This window comes from Centruroides sculpturatus, unplaced genomic scaffold, assembly GCF_000671375.1.
Source record: "Centruroides sculpturatus isolate CEXI.00-Female unplaced genomic scaffold, Cexi_2.0 scaffold518, whole genome shotgun sequence".
NCBI classification, from domain to species: domain Eukaryota; kingdom Metazoa; phylum Arthropoda; class Arachnida; order Scorpiones; family Buthidae; genus Centruroides; species Centruroides sculpturatus.
Genome location: NW_019384901.1, coordinates 40,753 through 53,876, shown reverse-complemented (window position 1 = coordinate 53,876; position 13,124 = coordinate 40,753). Strand labels below are relative to the sequence as shown.

The 13,124-nt window shown below is 31.8% G+C and overlaps 1 non-coding gene and 1 pseudogene across 1 annotated transcript; both read right to left on the bottom strand.

The window, feature by feature from the left end:
* Positions 1 to 2,531: 2,531 nt before the first annotated feature.
* Positions 2,532 to 4,027, bottom strand: LOC111631486 (annotated as a pseudogene).
* A 4,039-nt stretch (positions 4,028 to 8,066) lies between these two features.
* Trnat-ugu lies at positions 8,067 to 8,139 on the bottom strand. The gene has a single exon. It is a non-coding gene; the product is annotated as a tRNA-Thr (tRNA).
* Between the last annotated feature and the right edge of the window lie 4,985 nt (positions 8,140 to 13,124).

The window sequence follows — 13,124 nt, the reverse complement described above, 5'->3', positions numbered from 1 at the left end:
ATTTGGTATGGAATATATAAAGCAAGGTAACATTATAATTAACTTTTACAGACAAATCAAAAAATTTCTATATTACTATCGATACACAAAAGTCAATAAAAATATTTAATATTTTGTCTTATTTCATTTTAAACACATATGTAAACGCTTATATATAATATATACAATCTTTGATTCTCGTATTCACAACCATAATAACCAAAGATCAAGAGTTAGAATTAGAAGTTAAATAATAAGAGCTCACTACTAAGCGATGGTGAACTTCTAATTCTTGATTCTTGAGTGTGAATTCGGCCATAAATGAGCTAATTCACTTAAACTATATACAATATTTTTATTACAATACTTCTTTCTGTGAGCACCGATGGCCTTTTTTTTTATGCACCTGGTGGATTGTGGATCCGGTGGCCAGATCCACAATTGGAGTAGATAAGGGCATATCCGAGACGGGCCGCTCATGAAAAATTCTTGAGATTTGTCATCCGAAATTGATCCAAGATCTCACAGAGCAGTAGACTGACATTTTAACTTTTTCGAGCCTCTCCATTGTTACTTGGAGCATGTTAAATGACTTGAGACTCAATTGTAAATCGATAAGAATAAAGTAAAAAAGTATACTATTTAGTGTGCGCACACAGTTATTATTATTATTGAAGAATCTTGTCACAGGGGGCATCAGGATTTCAGAGATGCTTAGATGGGGCATGATTAAAAAGACGTTGGGAACCACTGATCTAGAGGGAAGAACTGGGAATTTTTCCCGGGCAAGGAGAAAATTTAAAGGTCCGTAGTAATTCCTACCCCTATAAATTAATGTTACTTTTAGTAACAAAAATAAAATTGTTTAAGATTGCCTTTCATTCATTAATAAAAAAAACATTGTACGTATTTCATTTCTTCATTAAAAAAACGCAAAAATGCCCGCTAAGACGCTAAAGATTGTTTTAGAGCCGCCGCTATACCCAAGATCCCACATAAGCTCTTGAATATATATATATATAGAAATTCCATTAATATTAACTATTTTTTACTATACGATAAGTGCTCATTGTTAATGAAAAAGTATTAAAAATTTATGATGATATATCAATTTTGTGGGACCTTGACACTTGGAGACTTTTTTTTTTATTTTTATACTCTTTCCGCCCTGTGGGCACTAAGATGGCCTCTTATAGCAGGCCCATTATGGGTTCGGCCGGGCCCACAATGGAGCGGCCAAGTGGTGAGGGGCGGGGCCCGAGATATCCGAACGGGCCACCCCGAGGGGTTCCTGGGGATTCCTCGACCCGTCTGGATTCGATCCCGGGTCCCCCAGGGCTGCCACCTTGACCACTCGGCCATCCGGCTGTCTACACTTGGAGACGTAAGCCCTATTAGTCCCTATCCCTATCTAGATCCACCCCTGCAGCATGCGTTTCATCGTTACTGAGTGTAGCATCATAATCGTAACAGTCTGTGCGGCCGAGGCTTGAAAGTAATTGACTCACAAATTTTTATCTCAACAAATGCTCCTCCGTTATGGATCACCATCAAAGGATATCCAAGATCGCGCTGTTTTCGGCACGTATCCTTCTTACACTTCTCTGTAGGCAGCCACGAAGGAGACAGGCAGGTACTCCGAATATATTTATAGACTTTATTTTAATATTAAATCTCAAAGTAAAAAAATTTTTTTACCGAAATGATAATTTTTTTATATATTTTTTCCTACATTTTTTTCTATTTTCAGAATTAAGATCCTCACCTGAGAAGGTGCATCTCTCCGAAAGCCACTAATTTACATTTAAGTTTATTGGCCATTGTTACTTTCTGAATGACGGGCAGTGTTTAAAGAGATTGTATTGTCTTGTCCGAAAGATAATAGCATGACGGCCGGATGGCCGAGCGGTCAAGGTGGCAGCCTACCGCTCTGGGGCACCCGGGACCGAATCCGGACGAGTCAAGGAATACCCAGGAATTTTTCGGGGAGTGGACCGTTCGGATATGTCGGGCCCAGTCCCTCACCATCCGGTCGCCCATTGTGGGCCTGGCCGAACCCATGATGGGCCTGCTATAAGAGGTCCTTTTAGTGCCCACAGGGTGGAAAGAGTACAAAAGAAAGAGATAAAAACATTGCAAATCAATCTGCTCTATAATAAAAAGTATTACGAAGGCCGGATGACCGAGCGGCTAAGGTGGCATTCTACCGCTCTGCAGTAGCTGGAATCGAATCCAGACCCTGTTCCTAACCATCGGGTTGTCTCGTTGTGGATTCTGCCAACCCATAAACAGGCCGTCTTAGTGCCCACAGAACGAAAAGAACTTTTAAAAAGCTGACGTCATTTATCAATTTATTTAAAAAAAAATTGAATGAAAATCTTTTGTTAAAGACAATTTTAAAAAATTACATTTAAATTAGCTTTATCTCGCAGTATTGTTATGTACCGTATTTATAACTGTGCATGTTGACTTATAAAATATTCTTTTAATTATTATATTAATGTGTTAATATAATGATTTATCACCATATCAACAATTACGAGATACAGAATAATGTTGAGCTTATCAAACTAATTTATATTTATTAAAATCAGTAGTGAAATCATTGTTGAATATAAAGATATATTTCTTTGTCGTCAACTTTTCCAGTTAAATATTGTCTTTCGATCAAACTTTCTATTCGTGTCTTAATTTAAAAACAGATCTTTATCCCGAAGATAACGAATCAGAATGAAACTTTTATCAATAATACCTTCTTCAATCTCTCCAATAAAGTCTCTGGACTTCTTTTTAAATTTATCATTTATAAATAGAGAGAGATATTCTGAGTATTTCAGATCTAAATTTAAGAGATGTTCGAAGTTTAACTATCATTTTCTGAATGTATTTGAAAGATTTACACAAAAAGACATTGAATTTTTCTTTTAAATCTATCCAGCTATGTATAAATTCTGAGATGTGTATAATCCTTTTTCCTTTTTCTATCATATTTTTTCCCAAGTTTGCTAAGATATTTGCTTACGTATTCAGCCATTATGTGTAAGCAATCTTCTGTTCTAGAAAAGAGTTGGTACATAGAAGCTAATTCTTCCATTTTTTCATTTTTTTAGCATATGAAATATTCCAGGATTTTCCATTTCCATAATAATTTTGACATGCTTTCTGAGCAGTTGTTCCTCTAAAATTTCCATTACTTTTTTTCCGTCGTTTCTCCAAAACAGAATTTGGCTTCTGGTGGCTCCATTCGTGCTTTAGGTTTTCTCACGTAAGACACGGCATCCTTCTCGGATAAGGAACGATAACTTTCTTTTGTATAATATTCATTTGTCTGTTCTAAAAATAGAGTTTCGAACTCTTCTATATAAAAAGAATCGGAACCTATGCGTAGCGAAACTAGCATATCGCATGCATTTTTAATGCCGGTTCTATTTTCATTTTCGCCCTTCCTTTCTCTCGCCAACATTCGGAGAAGGGTGAAACGCAGAGGAAATAATCTCATATTTTATAATTTCATCGCAGAACAGGATCAATCCGATATCGTACACATTATTTACATTGTTTATTCTGACGTGAATATTATCGAGATTCTTTATTGTTGTATATTATTGCTATTGTTTCTAGTTTTATTTGTATTATTATCTAAAATACTTCATTCTTTGACGAGTGATTGTAATTTACACAAATAAAAATTTGAAAAGAAAATATCAATTATAAACTTTAGCCTAATTATTAAATATTCGAATTATTCGCGAGTGATTATCCTACAGTACATTAATTAAACAGGACTTTCGAAGAGAGTTCGATCCTGACCGAAAGTGTCAAATTATTCGATTAAAATCCAGAGATTAAGAAATATTTCTTCCTCGATGGCTTTAAAATGATAACGGATGATAAACACTCAATTCTGTTTTTACAGAACGGTTCCAACGTATACGACTATGGTTACATCATTGACACCAAACTTCTTACTCCTATTTTTCTCCCTCACTCCATTACACCTGTTTATTTATTTGGAGAAGCTACTCTTTTCCAAACTTACTTCCCGCATATCCGCAAATATAAACGAGGATGTTTGTTTGCTCGCTATGCACGCCTAGGCCGTTTGATCAATTGACTGAAACATAAAACGTGTTTCAATTAATCCTTCAGAGACATCAATTAACTCTCTACGGCTAGCTTGGTTATGGAAAACATGGAAATGATAGAAGTTATTGTAAGGGACCTGTGAGATAACGCCAGTTTCTTCATTCTTTTTTCGGCTTTTTAATATAACTTTTATGTGTTTTATCTTATATGTTTTAATTGAAACACCGACTGAAAAGGGACTATTTTAAAGACCGAAATGCATTTCGAGTCTATTTTATATAATTTATACATATTATCGGATGGGTTAAAATTCTTGTTAAACTATAGAATATTTACGGGGAGAGTGTTTAGAAATTTAACGAATTAGACNGCCATTCTATAATAAATTAAAGTCATAGAAAGTTCTTATAACAAAATAACTTAACAGATGGTGCCACACATAATTCTATTTATTATATTGTAATTAAAAACATAAAAGCTATTTTATAAATAAAATCTCACAACAGCTGGGAAAGTTACGCAACTTGTTGACGGATTTTTTGATTAAAAAAGAAATTAAATCGTTCGTTTCAGCACTTTTCTCGATTTCACTATAGGAACAATTAAGACTAATCTAGGTTTTTCGAAGCCTAGAGCTTATTGAAGTTCAATGGGGCCCCTTTTTTGTAGATTAAGAATTATTACAATAAACAAATAATACTATAAATTATCATTATTATTATATTAATACTAAACTATTTTTTACTTTACTGTTAATGAAAAAGTATTCAAAATTTATGATAATAGAGAGCTTGCGGCCGACGTTTTCATCGCGAAAATGTGTACTGTACGTCGGACGTTCAGCGCCGCCTTCCTGTTTGCCTAGAAGTTTGACAATGGCATTTGGTATGTCGAGCATGATTCCACTGACATTCCAAACGCCATTGTCAAACTTCTAGGCATACAGGAAGGCGGCGCTGAACGTCCGACGTACACGTTTTCGCGATGAAAACGTCGGCCGCAACCTCTCTAATAATTCAATTTTTTTGTGGGCTCTTGACACTTGGGGCCTAGGGCTTAAGCCCTATTAGTTCCTATGTAGATTCGCCTCTGCCTACCTCACAAATTGGTCCTTTAAGAACAATCGCCATACTTTCTTTCTGTTATATATAACAGCCGAGAAAGTAAAAGAGTAAAAATGTTATTGCTTCAAAAATTCTAATATTTAAAATTGAATTAAAATTTTCTATAAATTTCGTTTCGTAGGGACATTTTTGTTTTTACAGATTAATTAATATCCTTGAATAAGTGCTCCGTAAACAAACAGTAAGTTTTTTCAACAAATCATTCATCTCAAAATTAATATTGTTATGATTCAAATTTAAATCAAAATACAATTTAGATATTAAACAATATGTTATATAGAATTTGTTCATTGTCGTATTAATGTTTAATATCTATTAAATTTGTTTAAAAAGAAAATTTTTCTTCTTCACCTAACATTTTGCCTTTACAAATAGATATTTTGTTCGTAAGACGGCGTGAAACAGAAAAAATAATAATTATGCAGATTTAATGTTAAGAATAAATAAAGATATTCTTAATAAAGGAATTATGTTGATTGAATCTGTACAAAATATTTCCAATATTGTTATAAAACAACTCAGTATTCAAAGAAATGGTTGAATCGATTGATCCTTAGGTCAATGGCCTAACCTGAAAATATTCTTTTTTCTTTAGAAGCATGGACATAAACAAATCAAATATTACGAAAAGATATTTATATTTTTCTTTAAACTTTTTTTAAAAAATTACCTACAATTTTATAAATTTCAAAAGTTTTTCATGTATTTTACAAATATTATGAAAGATAACATACAGCTTTAAAATGTTTTAATTACAAACAAATCATTAAAATGCACAAGCCTATATACTGCATAACCTAATTAATTCAAAATATTTGAATGATTTAACTGTTTATTACTGGAATTTATAAATATATAATATTATATATATATTAATAAATATTTAATTATCATATATTTTATTTATTAAAGATTTTATTTCTTCTTTAAAATTCAAAATTTCTGTTATTAAAGCAGTAATGAAACTTATTTATCTGATATTATGGATCAATAAAAGAATTCTAATATAAGGAGACTTTAATCGATACTTGGATTGTAATCTAGTAACGATACTAAGCAACGTGCAACGTGTTCTAAAATTCACTTCAGTTAAATATAGTATTATTTGGTAGAGTTTACACGGCATGAAAAGTGCAGGGTGTGCATAATGAAAATTGCCAACATCGACTATTTTTTGGACAACTTCTTATAATAAAAAAACAAGTAAGTAAATTATATAACGTTATTTATTTTGGTTAATAAACTTACTTTTTTAAATATTAATAAAAATTATTTATATCGTAAATACAATTTATTAACATGAAGAATTTAACATATATTGACGGTAATTATATTTTTGGATGAAGGTGTTATATTTTAGTCACGAATTTACAATTTTCGAGGCAGTTGCAATTAGAAACTATTCCTCTATCAATGAAAACAGTAATTATCCTTTTTATTTTATATGATTTTATAACCTTAAGTGTATTATTTTATAACTTTTATATTATTATTCATCAGGCAAAGACACCCGAAAGGAGACAAAAAGAGCAGATTGCCCCGAAGAGTTAGGGGCCCTGTACGGTTTTTCTTGTTTACTTCCTTTAATGTAATAATCTAATTTGCTATAGGGCTTCAATTAGGGCAAATATATATTTTTCACTAGGTTCCTGTTACCTTCTGGGCGGTCCTTCGGAATAGTCTTTTTAACAATATATTTCCTAGTCTAATGTAATTAAAATTGCCCAAACATTTTAAATAGTTATTTCAAAAATTAAATTATTAAATTAAATGAAATTAAGTAATTAAAAAATTACTAGTGTATAATTTATTTTGAATTTCTAAATGTTTAATAATATAATGACAGCTTTGTAAGATGATGATAGTTGCGTGATTTTAACTTTTGGACTATAATTTTAAAGCAAAATAAAAAATTTTTTACCTAGATTTAATGGCTGCATATTGCGGAATTGCGGCGCATTAATTCTTTCTTGATATGATACTATTAATATATTTTCTTAAATTTTTTTAAAGATAAATTTTACAAGAAATTTTTAAAAATATTGAGATATAAATTAAATTAAAATGTTTTTTAGTCTAAACGAATTTGTTTCTTATCCTTGTTTTATCTGTTTTTTATTTGTTTAAAGTAGATCAGTATGATATGCATTTCAATTAGGGCTGTTGAACGATTAAAAGGTTTAATATCGATTAATTTATAAACTTACTTTAATCTTAAATTTTAAATCACAATTAATCCTAATTTATAAAGATTAGTAAATAATTTTAAAAATTATTTGATGACCAAATTAGTTAGATATTAAATAAAAATTAAACGTTAATAAAAATTATTAACAAATTATCATACATTGAATGAATATAATGAATTAGTTCTTGAATAAACAAAATAATAAAGAATTTTAGTCCTGAGATATTTAAAGATATTTTTCGTTTTACTACTTTTATTTAATCCTTTTATTGTGACAAATTTATTCAAGTTAATAGCAATAAGCGACCAACGCAAAAAATATCTCTGATGCGCCGCGATAGTTGAGAGTAACACCAAATATTTCATTGCAAGTTGAACAAGAAATGGACTCCAGTAAACTTTCTGTTCATTGGGCTCAGATTAATTACTGTAATTGTAATATGCACTGTACGTCAAATTTTACTTTTTCAGACCCGTCGTAATTTGCATCAGATTTTAAAAAATCAGAAAAACTCAACTTCGTTGAAGTTTAAAGCTACTAAAATGCTAACAAGTAAGCATTTTAGTAGCTTTACGATATTTTATCTATTTTGATAGATATTAAAAATGAAGGTCTATTACTGACAAACCTCCTTTTGTGATAAAAATTTATCCTTTTAAAAACTTAAAAAAGGAAAAGAAATGTAATTAGCCACCAGTGAGAATAGAATTCACAACCGTTGCTTTACAAGAACACTGCTCTAACCACTGAGCTATGGTGGCTCTGAAATTTTTTTTCAATAACAATTATTTTTCTTCTATAAATGTCATGGACAGAAGGGGCTGCTTAAAACTTCTTAATTGTTGTTCTTGACAGTTCAAAATAAAAAAAATTAAATAAAAATACGATAAGAATGATAAATTGTTATATGTTTCGAGTTGAACAGCAGATTTTCTGTCAGTAAAAATGAGCGGAATATTACTTTTTTTTCCTTTTTTAAAATTTTTCTCATCCTGCCGGCGGTAAAAAAAATTTTTTTTGCAAGTTTAACATGAGTCCAGTAGACCCCATAAGCAACGCTTCGACAGTAGTCTTATCTTGATAATTATTAAAATTGTTCTTTTTGAAGTTTATCTTTAGGCTGCTCTTTAAAAATATCGAAATAATTTTCATACGATAATGGATAACTCAGAGAAGTGGGTTCTGAACATGTCAAAATAATTAAAAAATATATTTGAAGCGCACATTTGTTGGAAAACAAAAATAGATAATATTACAATAAACACACATGTATTATTTATCCAAAAGTTGCTTTTATTAATTAATCAATTTGAATAATTAGTCTATTGAAAATGAGTAATAAACCTAAAATAAAAAAATACAGCAACGAGTTTTTAACTTTCCTGGCTGTTATGAGATTTTATTTAAAAAATAACTTTTACATTATTAAGCATAATAAATAAATAAAATTGTTTGTTGCGCCATCTGTTATGAGATTAAAACTATAGAGCTGAATGCTAAAAACAAGTAAAACATTCATTAAGTCCGACTCTATTCGAAATACAACACGTTACCGCCCTTTATCTCAATGTTTTTTTTTTTTTTTTATCTCACGGCACACTTGAACCTATAATTAAATTTCCGCGGAAAAAATCAAGTGATTTAAATTTGTTTGTAAGCATTTATATTTTTCGTGAATTAAATAAATACACATTATTTAATTAATAACCTTCAGAAATTTTGCCCACAGCGGCAGTGTAGGAGTTTGTTGGCGTCTATTTTGTTTAATTTAATATTTCAGGATTAGGTAATGATTAAGAAACGAAATTTGGCACGTTGGTTTGTACATTAGAGGCATTGATGTTATTAAATTTTGGTGGTTAAAGGCAATGGCGGTGCGAACGGTGCGACTGCACCTGGCGCCGTCATAGTGGGGGCGCCGAAAATGCAATGATAGAACGTCTACGAAAAAAATAAAACCCAATCACCTTATTACTACTTAACCCTACCCACCAAAATAAATACCAAGATTAAAGAAACCAATATTTGTACATTTATTTCCTTATTTCCTTTTATTCTCCGTCTTTCTAGAACTTTCTTTTCATTTCCTTTCTTCCCTTTGGGTGGGACCACCAATCCCAAGAACAGAAGACAATGGACCACCAGTTCCAAGAACATAAGACAATGGGAGAGTTAAGGCCCGAGGGCCGATAAGACAAAAAAAAAAAAACGGGTTAGTCTTGACTGGACCTACGTGGGAGTAAGACGTGAAGAGAAGAGCGCTCCAGATCGCGAGTAGACGACTAGGGACTACTTGAGACTGAATAATTCCGAAGGAAAAACATTTTGGTTACGTTAGAAAAATAGAAAACTCCAGAGTCAACGTTGGACGGAAGTCCCGATTATAAAGAAAGGGAAGAAAAATTATGTCTGGTGTATGCAGAATCCGAGGTGGTGCTAATCCAGTGTTCACGAAATAAAGAGAATCCCGGGTATTTTGATCTTACCCTTTTTCTCTCTACTTTCTCATATAATCTTCTACCCTCTTTGGTTATAAGTTAGTGAGTAAGAATTAGTTCTAAGTTTCTGTACACGTACTACTGTCGCGAAATTATTGTACTGTATATTAAATGTCCGAAAAAGTGATATTCAAGCACATAGAAGGACTATCGCTGAAAAAAGTTTGTGAAACTCATTGGGAGAGTAAAGTTTCTAGCCTCGCTGCAGTTCGTTATCACTACTCTTCAGTTCGTGACGCCCTTCTGGATCTTCAGGAAGAAACGAATTGGGGACAAGGCCTCTGATGCTGCAACTCACCCAATTGCAGCATCAGAGGCTTTGTCCCCAATTCAGATCATGGAGCAATTTGATTTTATAGTAACAATAGTGGCTTGGTATGATATATTGTTTCAAGTAAACATTGTAAGCAAGGCTATGCAGTCCAAAACTATGGATTTCCAAACGTTACACAATTGCTGAAGAACTGCTACGAATTTGTAAAAGAGTACCGGCGTTATTCGTCTGCTGTAATAACAGTTAGGGAAATTGCTTTTCAGGCTGGGATAGATCTTATTTTTAAGTCAGTCCGATTACGAAGAAAGAAGAGATTATTTAAATACGAGGCCAGGGTGAGACACCAACAGATCATGAAGAATTGTTTAAAATAAACGTCTTTTACCCTATGATCGATACAATTGAGAATGCGTTGGTCACTCGATTTACACAACTATCCAAATTTAATGATACATGGTCCTTTTTATACAACATCAAAACAATTCATGAAAAGTCAAAATTGGAAAAAGCCTGTGCAAATTTAGAAATAAGTTTAACAGATGGAGAAAAATGTGACATATCTGGTTGTGAATTGGTTGAGGAACTTTTACACCCTAATCCATTGTTGAAAGAGCTTAAATCATCAGAACCAATAAAAGTTCTTCAACTTATTAAACAAAATGATTGGCAGGATATATTCCTGAATGTGTGGACAGCATTTCGAATTTTGCTGACCATACCTGTAACTGTCGCTAAAAGAGAACGAAGTTTCAGTAAATTAAAACTTATTTATGTATCAACTATGTGTCAGGATAGACTGTTGATATTTATGTATCAACTATGTGACTGGATAGACTATCAATTTTATCTATCGAAAATAGTATTACCCAGGAATTAAATTATTCTTAATGAATAATATTTGCAAGCGCAAAAGCGAGGAAGGTGGCAATGTAGGCTTTTTATTTTATTTTATGTCTTAATTTGTTTCAATTTTAAATTAATTTACGATGTAAATTTGTCTTTTGCGTGATGTGAGCATTGTCTGTGCCATAGCAGTTTAAGTAAATATTGCTATGAATATTGCCTTATGAAAGAAATTAAATAAATATTTCCTTGTGAAAGAAATATTGTTTTTTTTTCACTGTTATTGTTCCTCGTCCATACTAGTACTATGCTATAGATTTTACATAAGAGTGAACTGGGTTGTGAGAATATAAAACATGATCCTGAAATGTGTGCTATATCTCCATAACCTAAAATTAAGAGATTCCATCGACGGAGGGGAGGGGAAAAAACGTCAACAGCTTGCGATACGTCTGAATTGGGGTTTCTCATTTCCCGGTCTTTTGCTTGTCTCGAGATCCCGGGATAAAAGTGAACTGTTTTCCGGGATAGAATTAATTATTTTTAAGGTATACAAAATATCTTGAAATCAAATGATATAATTATTTTCCATTTTTTAAAGTAATTTTAAAGTTCTGTAACCTCCAAAATCATATTAATAATGCTGTGTAAGGTCTATAGGCCTATAATAAAAATTACCTTTAAATAACGTAGAAATTTTCACAAATAGAAAAAAATTAATTAAAGTTTGCTGGAAACTGCATACAACAACTACAAAAAAAAATGTTTTGAATTGAGTTAAAAATTAAAAAAAATGAACTTCTAATTTAGAAGATAATTTTCGTTTTTTAAATAAAATATAATACAAAATATTACAAACTTTTATAAGATTTTAAAAAGCAAAGATGGTCAATACTCCGATAACTCACTCTAATTATTATTTTAGTAATGAAAAGTCTTGCCACCGAGAATGTCCTTTCCGATTCAATTGATGTGATTGGAATAGTGTTTAATGCATTTAAGAGACGACAGATATTATGTGTTTTTTCACCTGTAGCCTGGAAGATTTCGAGTTCGTTTTAGAGATTGTAATACTTCTTTCGCTCTCTAGTATTCTTGATTTGTCTACCTTGGCTGCTTTAATAGCGGCATCAAGCTTAGAGCTCGATAATTCGGCAATTCATTTGGCTTTAATAATCAGGTTTATGAAGAAAAACTTCATACTTGCAGACTTTGTACTCGTTTGTATCCTTGCCCAATTTGCACAATCTGGCGTCAGGCATTTATTGAAGCTACTGGGCATGGTTAAAACTCAAGACAGCGTAAGCACAATTATTCCAGATATTACAGGTTCCGACAAGTAAAGAATTTTTATAGTCCTGCCACAAATAAGCTATATATTGATTATTGACCATTTGTGACATGCTATAACGAGCAAAAATTTAAAAAAAACTAATAGGTAGGTTTAAAATTAATAAATACAAATGTATTCTGACAGTGAATGAGTTAATTATGCTTTCTATTTGCAAAATTCCTCAACCTTAACACAAAATAAGAAAAAAAGTGAATTTTTAAGAAATTTGCGGGATTTCCCGGGATAAGAAAAATTTCCCGGGATATTTCCCGGGTTAAAAAAACAACCAGGATCCCGGAATCCCGTTTGAGAAACCCTAGTCTGAATTAACAAGGATCAAGTTAACTCTCCATTTACCGTCGTTATCGTTTCTCATCCATAGTATTACTATACTAATCTTTCGGAGGTCTGAGTTATTAATAATGCGAAAAATGTACGTTATCAGTTTAGTCTCTACAGGGGGCGCCACAATGAGATCTCGGAATTATTGAAAACTGGCTAGGGCCGCCACTGGTTAAAGGTCGAAAGAGTAGGGAGATAGAAGGTGATCATGTGTCATATCTCCAGAGAGATCGGACTGAATAACTATTTTGCTTGTTATAAGTATTTAGGATCCTATCCTAATTTTGAGGATAGGAATGAGTTTTTTATAAAACTCATTCCTATCCTCAAAATTAGGCCTTTTGTCATTTTATAATTAATAATATAAAAACTTTTTATAACAAAATCTTATAACAGATGGCGCCACATACAATTTTATTTATTGTCATAAACGTTATGTTTTTAAATAAAATCTCA